The following is a 14154-nucleotide window of genomic DNA, read 5'->3' on the forward strand; positions in this document are numbered from 1 at the left end:
ATCCTGCCTTCCTTCAGGGAAGTCAGGGCAGCATAAGTGGTTACAGCAGGCTTTATGCTGAGAGCAAAATCAGCCAATGATCTTATTGGCTGAGATGGGATTTGAACCTACCTCTGCCTTCCCTAGTCCAGAGCTCTAATCACACCACCACATTGGCTGTAAAGCTGATCCAGGGTGCCACTGTTTGGCATGGACTCCACTCTACGTGATATGAATATAATTAGGAAAAGGAATGGATCAGAGAACAGTGCCTTCTAAGACAGGGAGGAAAGACAAATATCGGCCCCGGTCACATGGCAAAGTTGCTGCGGGAGAGGCATGGATGGTGGGCGGATTATCCGGGCGCAATCACACCCCAACATCTGGGAAGTGGAGCGCACCCGTGGCTTACCGCCAACAATGTGTGTTAAAAAACTAGTACCTCCAAGGTACTAGTAAACATTTGCCACGGGCTGCCTCCAAACGCCAGTGGTGTGATCATGCCGCCGCGCGGCATTCCCCTCCGGTCCCTCGTTTACCCGCCGGCGCCGAGGGAAGGACCCGTGGTGTGCTGCTGGCGCGTCTGATCACGTAATCGTGGATCAAACTGCGCCCGGGGAATTAGCCACGCCTCCCCCCCGCGATATCCGGCCCTTGTGACCGAGGCCATTATTCATTTAAAGGGCTAAAAATCCAGCCAGGCTGTCATAGTTAGCATCGTAAATTATGTCTGGGAAAACCTGGGTCATGACACTTACTGGAAGGCTTTGGGCCTGTCCCACTATTTCTCTCAGCCTAATTTACCTCATAATAGTGTTTTGAGGATGATATGAGGAGGAAGAAAACATTTGCTGCCCTGAGCCTTCTGGAGGAAGGGTAAAATAAAAATGATAATAAGGGATAAAGTAACAAATGATGGGGATAAGGAGAACAACTAAACAACAAGATCAACATGCACGCACTTTTTAAAATCAGCGGACAGCCTAACTTTGGTCAAATCTCAGCTTGCTCATGCATTAATAGACCAGCTGTCTGGATCAGCTGTGTTTGTAAACTGATGCGACAGAAGCTTTGGTTCTTGCAATACAATCTCTTTCTCCCCCCCACCCCATTATTAAGGCTAATGTAAAATGCATTTGCTTAGAAAATGACTGTGTTTCTGGAACAGAGCCCAGCATTAACTGTAGGGAAGAGAAAATTAAACAGGAGCTCAAAATACTTCTTCAGGTTAAAGGAAGCATTAACCTCTCATACCAATTTATGTCGCATGTGAAAGAGCATGCATTTAAACACTCACCACTCCAGAAATTGATAAAAGAGTAGAAAAACAATTACGTGGCATCCAATATGAGAGAAAGAGCTAGTGTTACCCTAGACTCAGTAGAATCCAATAGGAAGACATTTCTTCTCATCTTTTTTTAAAGTCACCCACCCCCAGGAGATGTATTGAGTCTGTGCTTTAAAAAAAAAAAAAAAGATTTCTCAACCCAGGCAAGTCAGGCAGTGCTCTGGGAAAAGATAATTTCTTCAGCCTGTATAAATTATGCAAATAGAGCAAATCTGCAATTCTCTTATTTTGCACAATTTTTATAACTATTTTGCCTTGTTTATTCTACTTTTGCCACTCATAGAAATTATTTTGATACATTTTATCCCATCCTTCCTCTAATCAGCTCAAGGTGGCACACACGGTCCTGCCTTTCCTGTTTTATCCTCTCAAGAATCCTCTGAGGTAGGCTCAACTGAGAAAGAGTGGCCCAAGTCCACCACCTCAGGCCAAAAGCAAATGGGGATTTGAGCCTGGGCCTCACAGTGTATAGCCTGTTTTAACCACTATACTACACTGGCTTTGGAATAGTAGAAATGTATTCAGCAGCTTTTTTGACTTCTAAAATTTCAGCAGGTATTCCTCACATACTTTCAGGTGTATTTGTTCATCCATAGAGGCTAGAAACCTTCCCTTCTCTTTTAAAAATTAAGGCTAAGATTCCGTGTCCCTGCAAAATCAGTGCTGATCCGTGCCCTCCAAATTCCTCCCACTTTCTCACAGATAATCCTTAGCTCTGCAATTCTGTGCAATCTGTAGTACGGCACAATTTAAATGTGATTATCCTGTGCAAACAGTACCTACTCATGAAGATGCTCCATGCAGCTGGGTGATCATATCTAAAAGACACTTAGCCCATGCACTGGCATGTAAATGTTCAGTGTTTGAAACCAACAGCCTGTATCCTTGGTGGATACAACACTGACATGCAGATGTTACACAGGGATATTCCAATATGTGAGGGAAATGGTTATGAAATGCGACACCAGCCAAATGAAACATTCACATGGACAAGCGCTTTTCATGCACTTACTCTAAGCAAGCATCTCTGCATTTGCCTCGTAATATAATTTAGCCTTAAGGATAAGCCTGGATGATTACAGAATGTAATGAATGGGGAAGGCAATGCTTAGAAACCAGAGAAACTGGTGTATACATATAATTTCTGCCTGTGTGAGTTCTGTGGGGATAATTTAGGAACAAAACTTGTAAGACAATGTAAGTTAATACATTTCTTTAAATCAATCCCCTCTGACATACAGAACAATACAGTTCAGTTAAGTAACTGCTTATTGCTTGATAATTTTGTGGTGGGCAAAGTCCAACTCTTCTGGTCCACCATGCCAAAGTCTTCCAATGCAGTCCTCTTGGTTAAAAGAACAAATTGGACACCAGAGAAACCAGGCTTCAGCGATTACCCAAGGTGATAGGACCCCAGAACTGTATACAGCTCTCCAGCTAACAGATTCTTCCTGTATTGCTATCCTCCTGTAATGTATCCAGTCCAGACCACGTGGCCGGCTTGGGATCCACGCGGTCAGGCACAAACATTGAGCTTTGCTCCAAGAGACAATGGACTATGCGGATCCAAGCCTGCTCCAATCAGGGGGCTAGGTTCCCGGCCGAGAGCCTATGGGACTCTCGGCCACTGTAAATAACCTATTGGGAAGTGGGTGGGTGTGTTTTGGGTGGCGGTTTCTTGGGGAATATAAGCTGGCCTGCGAGCCGGCCAAAGTCGTCTTGTTCCTGATCGAATAAAGTACACTTTGCTGAAATCACTCTGCGTCTGCGTACTTTTCACCTCCATTCATAGATTCTACCCTACTTAGATTTGCCAGAACTGGACAGGAAAATTCCTGCAGATTTGGGGATGGAGCCTGAGGAGGGAGGGGTTTGAGGAGGGGACGGATTTCAGTGGGATATGAAGCCACAGAATCCATCCTCCAGAGAAGCCATTTTCTCCAGGGGAATTGAAGTCTGTCACATGGAAGTCAGTAGAAGAAATTTAGAGTCCAGTGGCACCTTTAAGACCAACAAAAGTTTATTCAAGGTATGAGCTTTTGTGTGCAAGGCACACTTTTTCAAATACATTTGAATGGTAGATGAGGTTCTAAACTTACAGATAGGGACTTAACAGCAAATTAATATGTAACATGATGATAAGTTATGCTGAGGGTTGCTTCTCTGCGGGCACGCTGCTGGCAGATTGAGGCTTCCCTTTGCCCCGAAGGTGTCTGCGCTGTGTTCACAAATTGGCCTAAGCTACGCACACAGGGACAAGTGCTTGGAGGTACAGCGTTGAAATTGTTACCTGGCGAGATCCAAGTGATCAGACGTTGAAGAGTGAGTCTGTTAAAGCAAGAACACCAGAGAATGAGCGAGTCCCCTTTTACTAAAAGCGAGGGGGGAGTGGACTGTCCCCCGGAAAGAACAAATAAGCGATTAAAGAAAAGCCTTTGTAGTGGGGACTAAGTTTTAAGCTGCAATATACTATATTAGAGAGACTCCAGGAGCTAAATAAGCGTTTGGGCAAGTTTTCGGGACTTTGGCAAATTCTATAAAAAGTAAACATGTTTAAAAATGGTGATCGGCAATGCAGTAGAAGCAGCAAGCAAGATCCAAGCTTTCTTCAGGAAGTGGAAGAGCAACTGGCCCATGTGACCAGAAGTAACCATAGACTCTTTCATGCTGGATGCTAAGCCTTTGCCCCCTGCTGGCAAAAATGAGGTACTTCACAAGAACTGTGCTACATATTGGCTGTTATTTTCAAGGGACTGTGTTAACATTGGAGAAGTGACTAGCCTTTGATTACAGGAACTTCCAATATTCAAGAGGAGAGTCTAATGAGTAGGTTTAAGTGGTGGGGCCTGTACGCAGATGTTTAAGCAAAGCTGAAAGCAAAGGGTTATGCCATGGACATATCCGAAATAAGTCTGACAGGCAAAAGGGCGGATAGACTCTCTGTAAGTTTGGCTTCTAAAAGCAACAAATGGAATGATCTCTAAGATTGAAGGCAAGAATTCAAGCAGATAACAGTCCTTGAAAAAGAAAAAGGCACTCTGTTTTGGGATGACCAGTTCCAGTTTCAGAAAGATAAGGCCACAGGGAAAGTGCTCAAGAAGAAAGAAGATTACAGCGTGGGAAGACTGTGTTACAACTACTGAGGGAAATGTAATTATTAATTTGCTTTAAATGAAGGAGGAAAAACAATTGCAAAATGAGATGCCACTGTTCTCTGAAATTTGTGTTTAAGTCAGTTAGCGATTCTCCTGGAATGCTCTTTATATAGTCAGATCTGATGGTTTGTTAACACAATTGATGATGATGATTGACCACTCTCAATGTTAAGAAAAGCATAGGTATATAAGAAAATAATAAACGTGTACCTTCGGGTACTTTAAACAAAAAAGAAAAGAAAAAGAAATACACTAAAATACATAGGATTTATAGTCCTTGTTGAGAATACATATGTGAGGACTGAATGAGTTAGCGTATGTAATGGGATAAAAATCCAATATCCCTGTTGAGTCCTGGGGAAATTTTTGTTCCAAGTGTTGTAAAAGTAAAGGTAAAGATTCCCTTGCTCGAAAGCCAGTCGAATCCGACTCTAGGGTTGCGGTGCTCATCTCCGTTTCAAAGCTGAAGAGCCAGCGCTGTCCAAAGACGTTTCCGTGGTCATGTGGCCGGCATGACTAAACACCAAGGTGCACGGAACACTGTTACCTTCCCACCAAAGTGGTACCTATTTATCTACTTGCAATTTCTTGCTTTCGAACTGCTAGGTTGGCAGGAGCTGGAACTAGAGACGGGAGCTCACTCCGTCTTGCGGAACCCGGGTCTCGAACTGCTGAACTACTGACCTTCCACAGCCTGCAGTTCAGCGTCTTAACCACTTGAGCCACCGCAGCTCCAAGTGTTGTAATAACTTGTAATTCAGCGATTTCCTTTCTATTCGGTTCCTGAAGTTCCTTTGTAATAAAACAGCTACTTTGAAGTCATCCATTGAATGTCCTGAAAGGTTAAAGCGTTCTCAGTCTTGTGATTCCTGATCTCAGATTTGTGTCCTTTTATCCTCTGTCGTAGGGTTTGTCCTGTTTGTCCATTGTAGAGAACCAAAGGGCATTGTCCAGGGACCCATGGTGGCTCTCGGCAGCCCTGGTAGTAAGTGCATGTTATGGTCTGCTGCATCTCCTGAAGGATGACCCTCTGCCTTGTTTGTTTCCTGAACAATCAGAAGTTGGGGAAGGGAGGGTAGAATCTGCTGCAAATGCAAGAGAGTGGAGACTATGGGAAGCATTAATATTTGATGTATTGGCCACAACTACATGACAATTTTGTCTTTCCACAATGTTCTAAGGAATCCAAAAATGTTTGGCTAATGAGGCACTTGGAAAGGGAAGTGCTGTTTTCATAGGGTGTAATGGCCCTGCCTGGGAGAATTACAGATACAGCAAAAGCCGAAGCATCTTTACTCACAGAAGTAAGTCCCACTTTGGTCTGATCCGCCTATGTGGCAGAAAGGGCTAGAACAGTTCTGAGACTATGGCTGTGGTCACACTGGCGGCTTGGTGCGATATGGTGCCACCTCTAATTGAAACGGTTTAAAGTGTTGTGGGACATATCAGCTTGCTGCAGGTTACCCACGGAGACATCCCGCAGTAAAGCATCCACATTATTGCAGTTCCTCAGCCATGGAGCACGCCACACAAAAAATCCAAAATTAATGTACGTGCATAAGTGTGCGTGCATGCACATGTGAACACACACTCGTGCGCATGCACATACATGTGCACATAGGCATATTTTTTTAAAAAGCCTCCCTTTCAGACTGCCAAATCCATTCTGCGCACGCTGTCCCATGTTCAGACATCCGGCCATGTGCAATGACTGTGCGGGGAACCGAAAACACCACTTGTGATGTGGTGCCTTTTTACCCGGGCTCCAAGTCGTCCTATCACGGGATAAGTATGGCTGGGGAACGCCTGACAGATGTGGCTGTCTGACTGCGCCCATTTGATCCGGAGGGGAGGAGTGGCTGCCCGTGTGATCACAGCCAATGGAATGAACAAGTTCAAGCTGGATGTGAGGGATCCCATTTTTCATGCTGAGTTATTTAAAAACAAAACAAAACAAAAACCTCTCCGCACTAGGAATATTAGCACAGAAGAGCTTGATTAACTTTCTCCCTGATATATTTGGAGAGTGTTTTTTTTAACAGGGGGGAAAAAACCTTTGGGAGTGTTCAAAACTAGTATCCTTAACTTGTCTGAGGAGCTATCACCCATTCTATCACCTCAAGATTCTGTCATCTCATTTTGAGGCATGTGTAGACCACAGATGAATGGGGTTTAATTCCTAGTAGCCACTATTTGAATAATCAGTTTTGTGTGAGTTCTCCTGAACTTTTGCTTGTGGAATACTTTTTAAAGTAATTTTTTTCCTCTGCAACTGCTCGCCACTGGTTGAGAACTGGACAAGTGCTTCCTTCTCTCTCACCATAAGAATCTCTTTGTGGGTCACCAAAACTTAAACAGGGCTCCATACAGCAAGAAAAAGAAGTTGTTACTCAGGTATTGCTTCCCAAATTTCTCCACCAGGGCTGCCATCATATGCACACATTTGGGAATGAGTGAGTCCCAGTGAAATTAATCAGGCTAACGTCAGAGTAAAGAGACACACAGGCTTGTGTTGCAAGACTTAACGGAAGGGCTGGCAGGAGAAAGGCATCAGAGTGGAAGTGTATTTTTAAATGCTCATGATTTGTAGTGTTACCTTTTTTCGCTTTGAATTGTGAATAGGAAACTGTGTACTTGCTGATAAAGATGATCCCAAGAGAGATAAGAATACCATCTCAGGTTTCATTTTGCACAGCCTCCACGGAGCCTGGGTGCAGAAGTCGTAGCATTTGAGAAAGAACTGAGCAGTTTCTAACCACTTCCTCTTCCTCCCCCACACAGACTCTCACTCCCCTCACACACACCCTGGCAGTTTCAGTTCCTGTTATTAAGAATTACACCACAAACTCAAAGGATGGTCAAGAAATGGGGTGTGTGTGTGTGTTGGAGTGAGCAACTCAACATACCTGGACATGGGGAAGCACTACATCACTAGGAGTTAGCTCCTTGAATGGGATGCCCCTCTTTGCCTTATCTTTTGTTGTTCAGTCGCACAGTCGAGTCCAACTCTTCGCGACCCCATGGACCAGCCTTATCTAGGGGTGTGCAATTTCTCTCTCTCGGTATTTTCCGGTTCTGGTCTATTAGACGCGGGAAAAATTGGGATTCCCCACAAAAACCCTGATCCCAATACCGGTAAAGTATTTGGATCCAGAATTTTCAGAAATCCTGAATTTTTTCCAAGAGACCCAAACCAAAAAATACAAAGAAAAAAAGCTGCAGCAAAGCCGCAAAAAACAGCTGAGAGGTGGCTCAGCTGGGGCTGTTTTGTGCGGTCCCCTTAAATGAGACTGCAAAGGATCCGATCTTGTAGGGAGAACTCTCCCCACAGGCTCTGCTGGACAGCCCGGTTTAAACTAGACTGCTCAAGAGAGCCTGCCAAGCAACCAGTCCTGTGGGGAGAGTTCTCCACACAGACTCTGTTGGGGCTCTGCTGGGCAGCCCTGTTTAAACCAAATCGTCCAACAGAGCCCATCAAGCTGCTGATTTTGTGGGGAGAACTCTCCTTGAAGGCTGTGCTGGGGCTCTGCTGAACAGTCTGGTTTAAAGCAGTTTGGGGGCTTATCCCCACAGCAGTGCTAAACCTATTCTGAGTATGTGGGTAAAAATGAGTGAGATGGGGAGGAGGTGGGTGGAAGAAGCAAAAGCAAGAAGGCAGTCTCCCATTTAATTGGGGAAATTAGCTGGGAAATTAGTAACTGGGAATCTCAACCAATGTTTACAGGGATTTTTCCCTTAGAGAACTCTCTAAATAACCCAGGCAGATGTTCACCTGGAAAGGTTTTTATTAAAAAGAAAAAAAGAGCAACTCATATATACAAACACACTGAGAAACACATACAAGGCTAGCTAAGAAAAATAGGGAGGAATGGTGGGAGATAGATATTGGGAAGGCAATATTTACCAATCTAGACAAGCGAGGTCCACAGAGGCAGCAGTGAAACAGCCAGCATTTCATGGAGGAAAGAGAAGGGCCCACATGCAAGTATGTATGTGGGGAGGTATGAGGTATGGTGCCAAGAACACACACATAGAGACTGGTGTCCAGGTGCATTTGATACAGGAAAAATGTCCCCTGGGGCTACGCTGATGTGTTCAACCCAAAACAATGCCTTGATGAGATCTCTAGAGTTTGAGTAATACTTTGGGAGAGGCTTAATGGGTGCACTATAGGTGCTAATGATGACCACTGATTACTGATGGGGAAACTATCAAGTTTCGAAAATAGTGTTAATTAGGGTAAATTGGTCAGGGGGGAGTGAGGCTGGGCATGTGACGAAATTAAGCCAAAGTGAGGTAAGACCTGGCTGTCACCTGGTTAGCATCCATGTTTGTGTCATTTTTGACCAAGCAGTGTATTGCATTTATGATTTTGGGGGGTGATTATATGAAGGGTGTTTTTTTCTCTCTCTCACTCTGACCGCCAAACTGCCCCTCTTCGGGAGGAGGGGGTCTGGCTGCTAACACAACCCAGGGGGCAGGTCTCAGCATCAAGATGGAAAAACAGCTGTTTGGAATGCCAGAAGTGGTCTTCCTGAGCTACAGAGTGGGTAGAGGGATTACTCCACAATGAGGGATGAGGTAGAGGCAATCCTCCACCTTGAATGGGATGCCTGTCTTAACCTGAGAGCTGCCCTCTGACCCATCCTGTCACTTTGTCCTCTCACTCCTGCTTCACACGGCCTTCCGTGGAGACACATGTCTCTGCAGGTCTCGCCTGTGGAGACAATGCCCTCATACTCCCACACACCCGATGCTGCACAAGCTGGCCATTTGTGGTAGAAGAAGAAGAAGAAGAAGAGGAAGAAGAGGAAGAGGAGGAGGAGGAGGAGGAGGAGGAAGAGGAGGAGGAGGAGATTGGATTTATACCCCGCCCTTCACTCGGAGTCTCAGAGCGGCTTACACACTCCTTTCCCCTCCCCTCCCCACAACAGACACCCTGTGAGGTGGGTGGGGCTGAGAGAGCGCTGACACAAACTGGTCTTTTTCAAGGACAGCTGTGCCAGAGCTTGTGACTGACCCAAGGTCACATCAGCAGGTGCAAGTGGAGGAGTGGGGAATCAAACCCGGTTCTCCCAGATTAGAGTCCGCGCACTTAACCACTACACCAAACTGGCTCTGAAAGTACTCTTCAGATTAGGCTTCTCTCTCTCCTTTCGACTACAACCTGAATGTGAACGTGATCTACTTGAATAAAAATAAGTTTACCTTTTTTTGCCACATACTGCTTTGGAGATTTATTTACTACTTCTATGGCTGGGCAAACTCTGCTATATTAGCCAAATATTCCATCTGGGGGGGACAGTGGTAAGAAATCTCTGCCCTGACCTGGATGGCCCAGGCCTAGCCTGATCGCACTGGGGCTTGGCTACTAAGCAGGATCAGGCCTGGTTAGTACTTGGACGGGAAACTACCAAGGAAGTCCAGCGCTGCTATGCAAAGGCATATTTAATTCATATATATCCCACCTTTCTCCCCAATGGGGACCCAAAGCAGCTTACAGTGTTCTCCTCTCCTCCATTTTATCCTTACAATAACCCTGTGGGGTAGGTAAGTCTAAGAGTGTGTGATTGACCCAAGGGATTGGAACCTGGATCTTCCCGACGTTCTTAACCACTACACCACACTGGGTCTCACTGGCACCTGAAACTTGGCAGCCATATTTGGGATGCAAAAAAAAATCTATCTGTTGCAGAGTCCTGGTGTCCACACCTGGCAAATATGAGGACATTGTAAACTGGCCTTCAGCTAGGGTTGCCAGCGTCCAGGTAGGATCTGGAGATTGCCTGGAATTACAACTGACGCTCCAGATGACAGACATCAGTTCCCTAGAGAAAATGGCTGCTTTGGAGGGTGGACTCTATGGCATTATAGCCTGCTGAGGTCCCTCCCCTCCCCTCCCCAAAACATGCCCTCCTCAGGTCCCACCTCCAAATAACCAGGAATTTCCCAACCCAGAAGGCTACGATAAGGTACGATAAACTGCTCTTTTTCAAGGACAGCTGTGCCAGAGCTTGTGACTGACCCAAGGTCACATCAGCAGGTGCAAGTGGAGGAGTGGGGAATCAAACCCGGTTCTCCCAGATTAGAGTCCGCACACTTAACCACTACACCAAACTACCATATTAAAGTTATCCTATGGGGGCAAAATGCTGACAGTGTGCCCGGGATGGTGCCTAGAGGAAGTAAGAGTTAATTTAAGAGAGTTCTAGAATTTATTCAAAGAAACTGTTTTTCATAAACAGGAAAAAACTTCTTGAAAATTGCTCTTTATCATCTGCCCATGAAAATCTCTGCAGCTCAGCCACATGTATCTGGCACCCAGCTCCTAGAGGTTTCTGTTGGTTATATGGAAAACCTTGGCTTTTAATCTTTTCTTTAAAACCCTGCATGGAAATATAGTAGTCCCACTTAGGAAAATAATTCTTCTTGACATTTTCACTATTTTATTTGTGGTCCTCTTCTACTTTTGCAAGCTGTTCAGAAACAGACTAGTCAAAATTCAGCTGAACTTGAGGAGAGCTCCCCCCTACCCAAGTTAACTGAAATCAGAATGGTTACCCATGTGAGGAAACTCATTGATACACTAAAAATATCTTGGGTTACTCGGCTACTGCATTTGTGTTGGCTGAATGTGTATTTTGTCCATATTGCTTCCCACATCCTTTTCCATTTTGACTGTGGCTTGTTCAGAACTCAACAATGTACTTGTTACAATGACAAGGCCTCTCCTAATTATAATGTTCTGCCGTGGGTCTTAACTGCAGTGTTTCAACTGATGTTATGTTGCCTAATCATGTTGTTCAGTGTGCAATGCATTTTGGACTTCCTTTACTTTTACCAGCTTAAAGACTATTATGTTAACAACAGACACTCTTGCTCTCCTTGTTTCTCCCCATCATCTATGTCTTAAAGAAAACTTAAATGGCCAAAGAGGAAATAGTACCCAAATAAAGATTCTAGCAACTTATTTATATGGGTTGTCCCATCTCTTTAAGGACCTGCCATAGTTTGTTGTGATCCACACAGTCAAAAGCTTTAGCATAGTCAATGAAGCAGAAGTAGATGTTTTTCTGGTACTCTCTTGCTTTATTCATTATTCATTATGCTGTATGCTAATTTACTGCTCACCCTCTACCTATATGTATGGACAGGTAATTTCCATTACATTGTATCTGAGAGAGTGTACTTGCACACAAAAGCTTATTCCTTGGTGATCTTACATCCAAGTACCAATCATGCTTAGCTTCCAAGATCTTATGAAATTGGGCTATACTATACTGCCTTCCCTTTATGTATATATTAATAGAAAACAAATGTTTGATATATATTATGAAAGTGCTCTTTTTGGCCGTACTTTTTTTACACACGTACCTTACTTGTTAGAAAAACAATGCAGTCCTAAACTGAGATACCCCTTTACGATCCACTGACTTTTCAATGGTCTTAGGTCTAATTTCACTTAGGATTTATATGTGTTTTTCTGCAACTCTTTTGCTTTTAAGTTTTGGCTTTTGTTCCTACTCTGCCATGAAAGCTTGCTGGGTAACCTTGGGCCACTAACACACTCTCAGTCTTACCTACCTCACCGGTAGGGATGCCAGCTGCCACTTGGGAAATACCTGGATTGGGGGGGGGGGGTGGAGTCTGGAGAGGAAGAAGGAGTTGGTTTTTATACCTCACTTTTTTCTACCCTAAGGAGTCTCAAAGCAGTTTGCAATTGCTGCCCTCTCCTCTCCCTACAACAGTCACTTTGTGAGATAGGTAAGTGTCTGAGGTAGGTGGGGCTGAGAAAGTTCTGAGAGAACTGGGACTGGCCCAAGGTCACCCAGCAGTCCATGTGGAAGAGTGGGAAACCAATTCTGGCTCTCCAGATTAGAGTCCACCACTCTTAACCACTATACCACACTGGCTTTGGGTCCACATTGGGGAGAAAAGCAGAGCATAAATGAAGAAGAGCTGGATTTATACCCTGCCCTTCACTCAGAGTCTCAGAACAGTTTACAATCTCCTACCCTTCCTCTCCCCACAACCGACACCCTGTGAGGTAGGTGGGGCTGAGAGAGCTCTGAGAGAACAGCTCCTGAGAGAACAGGTCTGAGAGAACTGTAACTGACCCTAGGTCACACCAGCAGTTGCATGTGGAGGAGTGGGGAATCAAACCCGGTTCTCCAGATTAGAGTCTGCCACTCTTAACTATTGCACCAAACTGGCAAATAAACAAACTACACCACTACACCAAACCACTACACCAAATAAGCAAATAAACAAATTATGTTGCAGTTGTTCCCTGCTTTTTAGTTTTGCTTCTCAGGAGACATCGGAGTATTAGTCCTGGGTGTCTTAAGCCAACTACCTAGAAACCTTGCTAGTGAGCAGAAAAACCTCATCTCCTTTTTAGACTGTACTGGCAGTGAAAGATGAGGTCTCAAAGCAATTTTGCAAAATGTCCCAAGGATTAAAGTTTCCACTATAATGTGGCTGTGTCGGAATATTTCCATTCTGTTACCCTTCAACTTTCCTGAACATGTCTTCAAGCCTTTCCCTGGACTGAAGTATTTACTACACTTCTTCAGATGTGAGGCCTAAATCGTCATGTTGCTTGAATTGGTTTGTAAGGAAAACATGAAACTTAAATTGTGTATTCTATTGAGAATGTCTTCTTTCCACACTCCTGTTTCAGTCCCTCATTAACAACAGTTGTATGTGGCATAAACAGCATGCAAGAGGCTCAAAGGTGCCTTTTAGTGTCTCGGGGCTGTGTTTGCGGATGGAGCTTTTCAGTTTGTGGCCAGCACATGTGTGGGTGGCTACAAGGGTGGGGCAAGAGGGGGAAGTGTCAGAGCAGCCATCAGCTCTGTGATAAGGAGTTTCCTGCATTCACTGTTTGCACTGTATATGCACATTCTTGAAGCCCCAGGGCTCAGCTGGAAACAGAAAGGGGAGATGAGGAGGTTGCTGACAGCACTGGGTAAGTGAATGGTCAGAACTGAGACTCATGGGCAGCTGGGGTGGGGGAGATCTCAGTATCTACTGGAAATGTGGAGACATAGAAGGAGGATGTCAAATACAACACTGTTGGGTTGGACAGAAGTGTAACATCTCTTCTGTAAGGTTCAGAAAGACCTGGAAGAACGGATATCTGCTACATTCAGTGGGATTGTAACTTTTTTTGAAACAAAAGTGCTGTGATGATAGCTTTATGGGTTCCATGAAGTGACCTTAGAAGCCCTTGTCTCTGCTGTCGGCTAGCTTGTCATGGATGGAGGAATATACCTCCTCCCCAGCTCTGTAGGGTCCACCCTTTGTGAATGTGTATGATGCAGCAGGATTGTTCTAGGTAAAGGTAAAGGTTCCCTTGCTCGAAAGCCAGTCGAATCCAACTCTAGGGTTGTGGTACTCATCTCCGTTTCAAAGCCGAAGAGCCAGCGCTGTCCGAAGTCGTTTCCGTGGTCATGTGGCCAGCATGACTAAACACAAAGGCGCACGGAATGCTGTTACCTTCCCACCAAAGTGGTACCTATTTATCTACTTGCAATTTCTTGCTTTCAAACTGCTAGGTTGGCAGGAGCTGGAACTAGAGACGGGAGCTCACTCCGTCATGTGGCACACTCGGGTCTCGAACTGCTGAACTACTGACCTTCCACAGCCTGCAGTTCAGCATCTTAACCA

This window comes from Gekko japonicus, unplaced genomic scaffold (assembly GCF_001447785.1).
Source record: "Gekko japonicus isolate JY-2015 unplaced genomic scaffold, Gekko_japonicus_V1.1 scaffold640, whole genome shotgun sequence".
NCBI lineage: Eukaryota > Metazoa > Chordata > Lepidosauria > Squamata > Gekkonidae > Gekko > Gekko japonicus.